Raw genomic sequence first — 14,082 nt, 5'->3', positions numbered from 1 at the left:
ATGGCAGATATTTTTGGACAAAAATGGTCTCTCTGTATAGTACTTACAGACAGGAATATGTTGTTGAGGAAGATGAGAAAAGAGACGCAAGGCACAGCGTCAATGATGGGTCCTCTAAATCCTATATGGTGGGCAGAAAAAACTGAAAAAATATATAAACTCGCAAGAAAAAGGGAATGGAGATCTTAAACTTGCTAAATATTAAATAAATGCCACTGTTCCTCCCTAGTGGCAGAGAAGATGTAAAAAATATATTGTCAGTTTAAATGGAAAAGAGCCCATTAAGCTGATTCAAAAAAATATGAATGTGTAGTTGTTCAATGGGCAAACAAAGAGAAGAGGGATATATTAAACTCAACAGAAGAAAATTTATTTAATGTTTAAAACTCCTTCAAAGAAGTTTTGAAATAGACCTGAAGTCTCCATATTTACAATAATGAACATGAATAGGGCTGTCTTGTCGAGCATAAGCCGGACCATGAGAATAATCCCATAGTCTCAAAGCTACTTTTCAGAGAAAAAAAAAAGGAGAGGAAAGGGCAAAAAGAGAAAACAAGAGGGAGAGAGGTAGAGGAGGATAAAAAGATTATCCTTTTAAACAATGAGCAATTTTGATGGTATTCATACAACAACATAGTGCTTACCAGAAAATATTTTAGATAAACAAGCTTGTCTCTCATCACTGCGGCAGCTCCCCGCTCTCTGCACAAGAATGCAGAGAGAGCTGGCTTAAATAGCATCTAAACCCGGCGTCCGACATCATGACGCCATCGGACGCCTAACGGGCCAATGGGTGCTCACATGTGTCTCTGCCCTCCCCCGCATCCAGCTGGAACCACAAAGACCATAATGCATTGCGTCGGAGGAACGGACGGCTGTACCGCCATTGGTTAACCGAAGGTAACCATGGTTGCCAGTAATGCTGTGACGTCCAAGACGAATGGAAAGGGATAGACAAATGATGGGAAGTGAGCCCATAGACAATATGACAAGATGGACAGCATCCTATAGAGAGGAGAGACAGTATTGGGACAATGTGTAGGCGAAAGCAGCGATAAACAGAAGCAACAAGTAATAAATACTGTTCTTTCTGCCTGGAAACTGGAGATTGTCCATAGCAACCAAAAAGTGTCCGTTTGCATCAAAAGTGCTTTTAGACCAGCTAGAAAAGAGCGATAATAAATTAGAATCACTTGCAGAATTGTGCGATAGGGATTTGTGGGGAAATTCGTCATCAAACAATAAAAATAATGACAATTCTGCAATTGAGCAGATTTCAGTGTTTTTCATTTGATTACATTATTGAATCATTTTTATCATAACTACATTATTATTTGTTATAATTATTTATAGTTATTTATTATATTATAATTTATGATTTTGTGTTTTAAATGTTATCATACCCAGGATGTCTACTAGACTCTTGTTTGGACAGATTTAAATGATTTATTCCTAAAATATAAAATGCTAAATTTCCATGCAAAATAATTGTACCGCTTTCAGCACCTAAAACCAGAAGGAATCATACCGCCAGTGAGGTTAACCACCACATTGGGTACAGTGTTGCATGACCACGCAATTGTCATTCAAAATATGACAGCACTGAAAATTGGCCTAGGCAGGAAGAGGGTAAAAGTGCCTAGTAGGCAAGTTGTTAAACATTCACAGTACTGGAGGAAAAAGTAAGTGAACTCTTGGAGTTCATATCTAGTCGAACCTCATTTGTCAGCAATGACTTCATGCAAGTGCTTTCGGTAGCTCTGGATCAGGCCTGTACAAAGTTTACAAAAAACAAGAGTGCAATCAGCGCAAAAATATATAGATCATAAATAAAGGAGCCTGATACTACGTCGCTCGCTGCCGTCCTGGGAACTAAGATTACATGCCCTGTTTCTTCTTAATGCCGTTTTATACTAGCTAAAATGTGAGTAGCCTGTGCTTTTATACCTTTTAATAAATACCTGAGTCCAGCAGAGAGCACTTAGATTTGTGATTCCTTCTTTCATGTTCGGGTCCATGTGTATGGCTGACCTATAAGGATTTGAATTACCACCCTGCTTCCTGGTCTCCTTTGGTTGAGTTATCTGCTTATCTGACCATCTGGTAAAACAGTGGTCCATTTGTGGAGGTGAGAGTACCCAATCTTATCGGTGGAGGGATCACTTTAAGTTTGGTTTTCCATCATCACTTGGTGAAGAATTCTAATGCCGGGTACAGACGAGCAAACATGTACGATGAAACCGGTCTGTCGGACCGTTTTCACCGTACATGTCTGCCCGGGGATTTCTGTATGGTGGCTGTACTCACCATCATACAGAAATCCGCGCGTAAACAATACGCGGGCGTGTCCGCGCCGTCGCCGCGACGATGACGCGGCGACGTGGGCGGGCCTGCCAGTTAAATGCTTCCACGCATGCGTCAAAGTCATTCGACGCATGCGAGGGATGGCGGGCACTCGGACATGTACGATAGGTCTGTACAGATGACCGAACATGTCCGAGGGGACAGGATTCCAGCGGGCTGTTTTAAAACAAGCCCGGAAATATTTGCCCGCTGGGAAAAGGCCCGGCGGGCAAATGTTTGCTGGAATCCTGCCCGCTCGGGCCTACACACGACCGAACATGTCTGCTGAAACTGGTCCGCGGACCAGTTTCAGCAGACGTGTTCGGTCGTGTGTACGGGGCTTAAGAGTTGGCAAACTGGATTTTCATTTATCTTTTGGACTTTTATCACATTAATATTATTGATTTATTTTCACTTAATTTACCTATATATATATATATATATATGTATATTTAGGTTTATATTCAAAAGAGTATAGATTTATTGGTTTTGCGCTGCACTGTTTTCTATTTTCTGTACAAAGTTTAGGAGGAATTGTTGATCATTCCTCTTTACGAAACTGCTTCAACTCAGACACATTTGTAGAATTGCTAGTGTGAAAGGCACTTCAAGGTCATTCTACAGCATATCTATGGGGTTAAGGTCTGGGCTCTGGCTGGCCATGGGTGCATTTTTCTTTTCTGAAGCCAGTGTGTTGTGGATTTACTTTGATGCTTGAGATCATTGTCCTGCTGCATCACCCAACTTCTATTAAGCTTCAGGTGGCGGACAACCACCATGACAATATGCTGTAGGATATTTTGGTAAATTTGGGAATTCATTTTCCTCTCACTGATGGAAAGTTGTCTTGGCCCAGGGGCGGTGAAGCAAGCCCAAATCATGCTGTTTCCTCCACCATACTTCACCATATGGTATAATGCTTTTATATTTATAAGCTATGTCCTATTTGCACCATACATAGTGCTGAGTATTCTTCCTGAACAAACCAGCTTTTGTTTCATCAGTCCACACAAGCACTGCGGTTTGCTAAGGTGCTCTTTTGCAAGCAGCAATATTTTTTATTTTGTGTACATGTGCACACTGAAATATTTTTTTTCGGAATTTCGTTTTCGTCCGAAACATTTATTTGTTACTCCCGAAATTCATTTTATTTATTTAGTTTTTCGTAAAAAAAATGGATTTGTCCGAAAATCCAAATTAATTAAGGTTGAATCTGTCATTGAAGGCTTATGGTGTCTGTCGAATGTTCTAAGAAGATTCGACTGAATCTTTAAAAAAAGAAGATTTGACAGAATCTAAAAAAAAAAAAAAAAAAAAAAGATTTGACGGAGCAACGAAACTGTACGATGCCGCAATCACATATTTCCGGTCGAATGTTCCGCCTACAATCTATAGAAGAATTCTAATGTTGTATGACTAATAATAATTATATTTATTAATTATTATTACTAGTCAACCAACATTAGAATTCTTCTATAGCCTATGGGCCGAGCATTTCACCATAAACGTCCGCTTGCTGCGATCGTATGTTTTTAGCTACTTCGTCGAATCTTCATGTCTCTCTTTGTCAAATCTTTTTTCTCTATGTCGAATCTTTTCTCTCTATGTCGACTCTTCTTCATGTCTCTATAATGTTGAATCTTTTCTCTTTATGTAGAATAATATTGGACTAATAGAGTTAAGGTTAGGCACATTCGACCGCAATGAAAACTAAAATAAAGCATTTGTTTATGTTGGATCTTTCGGTTTTCGTTTTCTGTGCTTTCGTTATCGTTTGTTAAAACGATAACGAAAATACCTGAAATTCGGATGAATATGTATTCGGACGAAAACGAATGCACATGTCTACTGTTTATAAGACTTACATATGGTAGACTCATGAACAGGGATGTTTGCAAGGTTCCAGTGATGTCTTCAAGCCTTTAGATGTTACTCGCAGTTTCTTTTTTACCACATTGAGGATTTTGTGTTGTGCCTTTCGAGTCATCTTGGTTGGGTGTCCACTTGTAGGAAGAGTAAATACAAAACTGTAGCAATTTATAGACAATTTGTCTAACTGTTGACTGATGGATGCCTGAACACCTCAAAATTGCTTTGCATCCCTTTCCAGCCTTATGCAGATCAACTAGTCTAGATTATATCTAGAGCTCCTTTTTGCAAGGCATTGTTCACATCAGCTGATGCTTCTTATGAATAGCAATCTTAAATTGTTTAAGTGTCTTTTATCAAAGAAGCTCTAATCCCCACTTCCAAACCCATTTTGTTAATTGGACTCTAGGGGCCAGATCCACAGTGGGGATGTGCATCGGGTTCCCAGTAATGCGGCATGAGCGCGTGCGCCCCCTAGTGGCTCTGCAAGACGAGGACGTCATATAACGTCCTCTCAGAACAACAGAGCTATTGTGCCACCGTCAATTGACGGCGGCCGGTAGTAAAGAGGTTAAAATACCTACTGTGCTATGTGTATAATGTTCATGCTGTAAGGTACTGGAGGGGATGCTTCAATCTAATGCCGCGTACACATGGTCGTTTTTTGTCTTGGAAAAAAACATAGTTTTTTATCATGAAAAAAATTAATTTTAAAAAACGACGTTGCCCACACACCATCGTTTTCTGAAAATGCTCTTGCAAAGCGCAGTTACGTACAACACGTACGACGGCACTCTGTTCCATTCAAGCTTGCGTCATAACTTCTGAGCATGCGCGGGTTTAAAAACGTTGTTTTAAACGTCGTTTTAGCCCACACACGTTCATTTTTTTTGGGTCGTTTTTTAGAAGACAAAAAACGACGTAAAGCCCACACACGATCATTTTAAATGAAGTTTTTTAAAACGGCGTTTTATTTCATCACAAAAAACGACCGTGTGTACGCGGCATCAGTGTATTAAGGTTTATGGTTTGGACTACTGAATGTAGTGGGTACGTGCTGTGGGGTGCATAAATGTAACAGGGTGCATACTGCAGTGAGCCTAACACCAAAAGGAATTTGGTACAAACTGCAATGTGTGGAGGGTATTGGTGGTGCATGCTGTGGAGGGTAATAGCATGCATGAATAAAAGTGTTGGATGTAGTGCAGTGCATTTTAGTAAATATTAAGAGTAATATGGTAAATAATGTTATCTGCTGAATGTACTGAGAATGTATGCATCAGTGTGATAAGTTTAATAAGGTGCATAGTGTAGTGCCCTGAGTATATTTGCAGTACAAGGTTACATGCTAAATATAGTGGGGTGCATCGTGACGTGTGCTGTCTGCCTGTTCCCCCTTTTTTGTTTTAAACCAGCATGGAGAATGTGTCAATAAAGCAAGCAACATGTTTGACCACACCCCTGCTCCCTTTTACCATGTAATATATATTTAGCAAATTACGTTAAAAATAAAAATAGCTTTATTGCGGTAAATAACTACAGTATAATCTTTTTCCAAGACATCAAACGCAGATCAATTTTTAAAAATAATTTACCGTAGACCACCCTTTGAAGTTCTTCAAAAACACATTATTCTTGAACTTTCTGTTCTGCTCTGTCGATTGTTAATACTATTATTGTTTAAATCCTTTTATAGCAATCAATATCCCTGTTTTTTTAACAATACATATTAGACATACAGTAAGTGCTTTTCCATTACCTAGTAGAAATATTAACACTACACTTAGGTTCAATATTTAAATTACGAATTAAGGGAGTGTCACTCCTTGTTTCACTTGTTATTAGACATTTGAATGAATAATAAATGAATGCTGATGAATTATAAATCAAACACATTTTTAAAGTGCTGCTATTTGTTCCCCACCTTCAGGCTGCATTATTTCTTAGGTGCTTATAATGCAAGGGAATTTCAGGACAGATGACTCTACTACCCATGATATCCACTTTTACATCGTCTAGACTTCTTCCTCAAAAAATAAGTGTTCTGAGAACTGTGCATCTAGCTGTTATAAAATGATTCTCGAGTTAAAATTAGAGCACCAATTATTTTTCTTATTTATAATCCTTAACTGCTATATACATGATGGGAAAATCTTAGCTCAGTGTACAAATTACTGCACATTTTTCTAGACTACTAAATTCATGTATAACTAGAAAGCCAGTGGCGATAGAGAACCAAAACTTGACAAACTGTCCTTACCTTTGCATCTTCTCTCATGTGACCAGGGGGGTACTAATGTTCCCACAATTATTTTGTCAATAACAATTTTTATGAGGTCAGCAAATATAAGTTATTTTTCTTGAGTGGTTCCCTGATATATATATAAAAAGACCTCAAAAGAAGCCATTTGTTTTGAGAAAATGCTGTCCATATGCAAGAGAAAAATACATGAATAATTAACATTAAGAAATGCATGAACAAAACATCACCACAAGCACCAGAAGTCTCTTCACCTCCAAAAATAGATGAACAGCATCTTTGTATATATATATATATATATATATATATATATATATATATATATATATATATATATATACTGCCTGATGTGTGGAAATGTTTTATCCAGTACATAGCTCATTAATGAAATGGGACATCTTTAACTCTGAATAATGTGTTTGTATGTAGTTAAAATAAATCCTTGTGAAGCGTGACCCCATGCAAATGATGGGCCGAACGGATGGCGCATGCGCCGTCCCGTTGCCAAATCCCAGTGCGAATGCTCAGAATCACGTCGAAAATACTCCCTAAGATATGTCGAATCACTGCCTACGACATGAACGTAACCTACGCCCAGCCCTATTTACGTACTACGTAAACAACGTAAAAACCTATGGCTGTGTTCCCTGGTGCAGCCATTTGCATTGAGGGTGCTGACTTACACCTGCTATATGAGTCGTAACTTTACGCTGGACGTACGACTTACGTAAACTGTGTATATTAATGCGCCGGGCGCAAGTACATTCGTAACGTATCTCACTCATTTGCATATTCGAATCGTAAATCAATGGGAGCGCCCCTTGCGGTCAGTGTAAATATGCGCCCATGATATGACGGCGTCGGTCGGAAGAAGCCTATTTTCAGGCGTATCTAGTTCTGTGGGCACGGCGCACAGATACGATGGCGCACATTTACACTTACGCAGCGTATCTTGAGATACGTTGGCGTAAGTGCTATGTGAATCCGGGCCTTAGACTTTTTCCCCCTGTTTTCAGCTGATGATCTGGCCAGTAACACATCTGCTCTATTAGAGCACACCCACCCTGGGTGAAGGAGCACAGACACACCTTTGGATAGCAGCATTGTCAGTCTGGAGAAAGTGCTAGATGTACTAGCAGATTTAAATACACAAACAAAATGAAGCCAAACTCAAGCTAACACTTTATAAACAATTATAGCAAACAGTTTGTTTTCCTTTTGGGATAAAGGTTTTATATAAATAAATAGAAGTTGATCATTGTAAGCACCCTCACTCTCACCTCTGTAACCAATACATTCTGTCAGAGAACTTCTTCTTTTGAAAAACAAAAGACTTACTGGCTGGATCATAAGATGAAAATAAAGGAAAGAAAGCCCAAAAAAAGAAAATGAATACAGCCATCACATCTAAGAAATGGTAAACAATCTAATGTTTGCTTTTGGGTTTAATACCACTTTAAAACTAGTTCCATAGAGGGTGCTGGAAATTATGTTGAATGACTCTATGGCTAAGAATATAATGAAACATTTGAAAATATTCAAAAGATTCAAAAGATAAAAATAGATACATACAAAGCATGATTTATAAACTATTAGTTTAGAACTACTTTCTCACTCTTATCAAACTTTCTCACTCTTCTATCATCTAGGGGTCCAAAGCAAGGATTAAATGGACTGTTGGCCAGTCCTTGATTTACTTCCATTGGTAGTTCAGTGGCTTTTTTTACGTTTTGCACTTAGCAAACCTCAAATCAGGCACAGTGGCAATTTACTTCCACCCCTCTGTTTTTGTTGTGCTATTTGTACATAACCTATACTAAAACACACATTACAGAGGCTGGTATTGTTGACCTATTGTTGAAGAATACATGAATAATTAACATTAAGAAATGCATGAACAAAACATCACCACAAGCACCAGAAGTCTCTTCACCTCCAAAAATAGATGAACAGCATCTTTGTATATATATATATATATATATATATATACTGCCTGATGTGTGGAAATGTTTTATCCAGTACATAGCTCATTAATGAAATGTGACATCTTTAACTCTGAATAATGTGTTTGTATGTAGTTAAAATAAATCCTTACAGTCCAAATTTATATGTGTTAACTGGAATTTATATTGCACCCAGGGAACAGCACTTCCTGAGTTTTGGCACTCCGCCTTGGGTTTTGCCAGTTGACCAAGACTTCTCTGAGGCTTGGTTAAAGGTGTCTGAGCACCAAAATAACAGTGCAATTGTAGTAAGAGCATAGAGATACCCAGAAGTCTGAAGGGCTGCCTCAAGGCTGTAAGTCTGCTTTGTAAAACAAATATTAAGTTGGTTTACTGTGGTTGTCAGTAGCATGTTGAAGTGGCTTTATGTTTAACTAGCTCTCAGAAGAGCAATATTTATTTTCCTATTTTGAGCTACATTATGCCATGTTTCATTATGGGCTACATTAGGTCATGCCGTTCGGCCAGCTGCAACATGCTGTCTTTCTGGTTGCTCTCTCTCTTGGAGGAGGGACTAACTATTGTAATATTTAATTTGTTGGGTTCTCCTTGTAGCATCTTTGTTACTGTACATAGTGATGTTCCTTCTTTTTCTGGCCCAAGTATGAATTCCCAGTTTTAAAGGGTACATAGCCTTGCATTCCCAGCATATTCAGCCATCAAATGGAAAGCATTTAATGTTACAGACTTAGGGCCAGATCCACGTAGCGTATCGTAATTTTCGGCAGGCGTAGCGTATCGTAGTAACGCTACGCCGCCACAACTTTGAGAGGCAAGTGCTGTAGCGTATCGTAAATCTGCCGACGTAAGGGCGCGGAATTCAAATGATAAAGATGTGGGCGTGTTTTATGTTAATTTTACTTGACCCGACGTAAATGAAGTTTTTTCTGAACGGCGCATGTGCCGTCCGTGGGGGTATCCCAGTGCGCATGCTCCAAATTAACCTGCAACAAGCCAATGCTTTCGACGTGAACGTCATTCTACGCAAAGACCTATTCACGAACGTTTTACGCAAACGACGTACACGACGGAAAATTTGACGCTGGCCCGACGTCCATACTTAACATTGGCTGCGCCTCATATAGCAGGGGTAACTTTACGCCGGAAAAAGCCTTACGGAAACGACGTAAAAAAATGCTCCGGCCGGACGTACGTTTGTGGATTCGCGTATCTAGCTAATTTGCATACTCAACGCGGAAATCGACGGAAGCGCCACCTAGCGGCCAGCGTAAATATGCACCTTAGATCCGACGGCGAACTAAGACGTACGCCAGTCGAATCTAGCGCAGCTTCAGGCGTATCTTGTTTTGTGGATACAAAACAAAGATACGCCGGAGCAACCTAGCAGTTACGCGGTGTATCAATAGATACGCCAGCGTAACTGCTTCGTGGATCTGGCCCTTAGCATTTAAAATATCAATAATGGGTTTGTTTTCTTGAAGTTTCTTAAATCTTAAGTTCATTAAGTTTCCTATGTTCATTATCACATAACATTCAAATCAATAGCTATTAAAGCGGTGTTAAACCTAAAACAAAGAATGTAATATATTGTGACTTACAAACTTAGGCCCGGATTCATAAACAGCGGCGCATATTCGATACGCTACGCCGATGTAGCACAGATCGGCGAGCACAGTATTCACAAAGCACTTGCTCCCAATGTTGCGCCAGCGTAACATAAATTCGTAGGCGTAAGCCAGCCTAATTCAAAGTAGGTGGAAGTGGGCGTGATCCATTTAAATGAAGCGTGATCCCATGCAAATGATGGGCCGAACGAACGGCGCATCCGCCGTCCCGTGGACGCTTCCCAGTGCGCATGCTCAGAATCACGTCGAAAATACTCCCTAAGATACGTCGAATCACTGCCTAAAACGTGAACGTAACCTACGCCCAGCCCTATTCACGTACTACGTAAACAACGTAAAAAACGACGGCTGTGTTCCCTGGTGCAGCCATTTGCATTGAGTGTGCTGACTTACACCTGCTATATGAGTCGTAACTTTACGCCGGACGTACGACTTACGTAAACGTAAAAGTACATTCGTGAATCAGCGTATCTCACTCATTTGCATATTCGAATCGTAAATCAATGGGAGTGCCCCTTGTGGCCAGCGTAAATATTACGTCGGTCGGAAGAAGCCTATTTTCAGGCGTATCTAGTTCTGTGGGCACGGTGCACAGATACGATGGCGCACGTTTACACTTACGCGGCGTATCTCGAGATACGTTGGCGTAAGTGCTACGTGAATCCGGGCCTTAGACTTTTCCCCCCCTGTTTTCAGCTGATGATCTGGCCAGTAACACATCTCCTCTATTAGAGCACACCCCACCCTGGGTGAAGGAGCACAGACACACCTTTGGAGAGCAGCATTGTCAGTCTGGAGAAAGTGCTAGATGTACTAGCAGATTTAAATAAACAAACAAAATGAAGCCAAACTCAAGCTAACACTTTATAAGCAATTATAGCAAACTGTTTTTTTTTCCTTTTGGGATAAAGGTTTTATATAAATAAATAGAAGTTGATCATTGTAAGCACCCTCACTCTCATCTCTGTAACCAATACATTCTGTCAGAGAACTTCTTCTTTTGAAAAACAAAAGACTTACTGGCTGGATCATAAGATGAAAATAAAGGAAAGAAAGCCCAAAAAAGGAAAATGAATACAGCCATCACACCTAAGAAATGGTAAACAATCTAATGTTTGCTTTTGGGTTTAATACCACTTTAAAACTAGTTCCATAGAGGGTGCTGGAAATTATGTTGAATGACTCTATGGTTAAGAATATAATGAAACATTTGAAAATATTCAAAAGATAAAAATAGATGCATGCAAAGCATGATTTATAAACTATTAGTTTAGAACTACTTTCTCACTCTTATCAAACTTTCTCACTCTTCTATCATCTAGGGGTCCAAAGCAAGGATTAAATGGACTGTTGGCCAGTCCTTGATTTACTTCCATTGGTAGTTCAGTGGCTTTTTTTACGTTTTGCACTTAGCAAACCTCAAATCAGGCACAGTGGCAATTTACTTCCACTCCTCTGTTTTTGCTGTGCTATTTGTACATAACCTGTACTAAAACACACATTACAGAGGCTGGTATTGTTGACCTTTGCCTAAGAACACTAGTTTCTCGACTATCTCTGCATCCTGTACCTATTAGGCAATTCCATTTTTCAGAAATGGAGGTGAGCAAAGGCAGCCTCATATTTGCTATGTAGAGTTTATTTGAATTCTAATCTTAAATGTATTCACAAGGAATAATAGAATACTGGCTTTAATGGGTGCAGTGTTAGCTGTAAAACCTGTGGCTCTGCTGTTTCCAATTGCTAACTTAAAAAACTTTGAAGAAGAGTTTTATTTTTAGTTTAAGCAAAAAATTGAAAAAGAAAGTTGTTTTTTGATTGCCTTAGAGTTGGATACATTGAAGCTAGTATAACAGGAACAAATGGTTAGTGAGACATTTCAGAGTCCCCGACATTTTAGGGTTAACTCAGAGAATGCCTATACTGGGAATAGGTTCTGGAGTCGAACTGTTTTGTTACTGACATTAATGTTAATGGACTCTATAATTCTCTGTAGCACACACACTCACTTCCCTCACATCCTCCCCACAGAAAAAGCCATAATGTAATCAGCGCTGATGCATTGCTGAGGAGGCTCTGTCTGTTTTATGACTACCAGCCCTGAAGCTTTCTCAAGTGAGATACAGCTCCTCGCCTGGGAACTGATTGGCTTCAATGCCAGTGGAGCAGAGAAAGGGATTAGAAATAGAACCAGGACACATTCAAATAGAAAAAAACAGGCAGACTGCAAAGGAATTAAATGAGATCAGTTGAGCCACAGTAGAGCAGAATATTTGAATGAACAATGTGCATTGTGCTATAGGTATATCAACAGGACATTTCTTACTGAACTTTAACCCCAACTTAGTTTAGAAAGATAAAGGCCCAGTATGTGGTGAGGTGAAACTGAGGTTTATGGCAAAACAACATCCAGGAAAAATGTGTAGTAAAATCATAATTCTGACTTATCAAAAATAATTCTATAAAGCATACATTACAGCCTTTGCAGTTTACAGATTAATGAGAGTTAAGGAAATAATAAATGTTTTCTATAGGTTGTATATGACAGTCCAATTCATGGGGCTGTGAATGGCATAAGTATGAGGCCCCGTACACACGTCCGAGGAACTCGACGGGCAAAACTCATCGTTTTGCTCGTCGAGTTCTGTGTGAAGCCGCCGAGGATCTCGGCGAGCCAACTTTCCTCATTGAACAACGAGGAAATAGCGAACATGTTCTCTATTTGGCTCGACGAGGAATTCGTCGGCTTCCTCGGCCGAAAGTGTACACACGCTCCGATCGAGTTTCTGGCTGAATTCTGCCGAGAAACTCGGCCGTGTGTACGGGGCCTGATACTAGAACCATTTTTCCTGGTGTCTTAAAATATACGTCAAGTATAAAAACTTTTTTTTGCCGTTTTGGATAGTTTTAGATTGTTATCCAGGACTCCATTTGAGAAAATTACCATCACTTCCTGTCTTTTTGACAACTTTTTCACCAGACAGGAAATGAGGGAAAATCTGCAACAGTTACAAACACAGAAAAAAAAACTAACATGAGTTATAACCTTTGGCTTTTCTACTAAGGAAAGGCATTTTTATTTCTGACTGTGTTGCTGTTAGAGAGCCCCCCTCACTCCCTGTTTGGTAAAAAATTAGCAGGACAAGAAGTGAGGGGAAATATCTCTAACAGTGGTCTTGATAGAAGTAAAAAACCTTTTGGTTGTTCAGGTTCTGACCTTTCCCCACTCCAAAAAGGCTTTGGCTGAGCATATAGTTTAAGCAAAGGTTTGTATACAGTAGATACATGGTAGTGCCCACTATCTATTCATTGCATGCATGAATTCAGGTTAGCTGTGTTAGTTTTTCCAGTGTACACATGAGGGAAGGCTGTAACATTATCACTCATCAATTTCATTGTATTCAGATGAATGTGATGAAATATTTTTCATAGAACAAGCTGCACTTGGCATCCATGTGTGTTGGTTTATATTCTCAATGTGTGTGATTCTAATTATTGCTCATAGACCTAACACTAATGATTTTAATTATCTGGGATTTGGTGTCCATATGTACTGTATTTTAGGGCTTGGTTTTGAAAAATAAGCATATTATATGGAACTATTTCTGTTTCACTTTTGAAAATTACACAGCTGATGTTTATCCAGATTATTTGTAACTTTTATACTAACATATGTCATTACAACATGGCGCAGTCTGTGCTTAGAAAAGTACAGTATTTGGCAACCAATCTAACAAAACAAAGCATTCCACGGGTACATTGCAATTTGGTTTTTCAAATGGATGCATCATAGAGCAGATAGATCCATTAAGCACTTTTATCATACAAAGCAAACACGCACGATAAGACAAGTTTGCAGCATGGTTACCTACCTGTATCTTGGAAGGATCATTTATACATATGGGTTCAATAATTAGCCTTACTTAATAAAACATTAACTCATAATGTAACAAAACACAATAGGTCTGATTTAGGTCTGATTTACTAAATTAGTTGAGAATATTCACTCCAAATGCTGTGT

The sequence above is a fragment of the Rana temporaria genome, chromosome 2 (genome assembly GCF_905171775.1).
Source record: "Rana temporaria chromosome 2, aRanTem1.1, whole genome shotgun sequence".
Taxonomy (NCBI): domain Eukaryota; kingdom Metazoa; phylum Chordata; class Amphibia; order Anura; family Ranidae; genus Rana; species Rana temporaria.
The sequence above is the reverse complement of the archived record's forward strand: the minus strand, read 5'-3'. Positions refer to the sequence as shown.